A 537-nucleotide genomic window follows, 5' to 3' on the forward strand; every position below is an offset into this window, starting at 1 on the left:
CTGATTACAGAACCGGCTTTCTGACAAGATGCGCGTTAAATATCGCATGCGATTAATCGTGCAGCCCTACTTCTGATTCAACTTTTTGACATCTTGACTTTAAGATCAGCAGTATTTTATGATGAAATATCACTGCAGTGATTGTAAAGAGCACTTGTTTGCTCCAGATGTTGTGATGTTCCTCCAGGCTTGTGTTGGAGCTGTAACCGGGGTCAGAGGGCACTGGAGGCCTAACTTCCGGAGAAATAAACATAACACGTGTTTATCCATTCAGTGCATTTTACAATCACTAATATAAAAAAAAGCATCGTTTGCAGCCATTGTTTTTAAAGTGGAATGAGCAGTTCAGTCTTGTGTTTGTCAGTAATTATAATACTTCACTTGCATTGGCCCTGTATTTCTCTCTCTTCCTCAATCATTTTACTTTTCGCATTTTGCTGTCTTTCAAATCATCGCTCAGAAAAGCGAGGTGTGCTGTGATTGGCCAGCTATCCAGTGCATTGTGATTGGCCGAATACCTCAAGCGTGTGAAGGAAA

Source organism: Sinocyclocheilus anshuiensis, unplaced genomic scaffold (genome assembly GCF_001515605.1).
Source record: "Sinocyclocheilus anshuiensis isolate Anshui unplaced genomic scaffold, SAMN03320099.WGS_v1.1 scaffold682, whole genome shotgun sequence".
NCBI lineage: Eukaryota > Metazoa > Chordata > Actinopteri > Cypriniformes > Cyprinidae > Sinocyclocheilus > Sinocyclocheilus anshuiensis.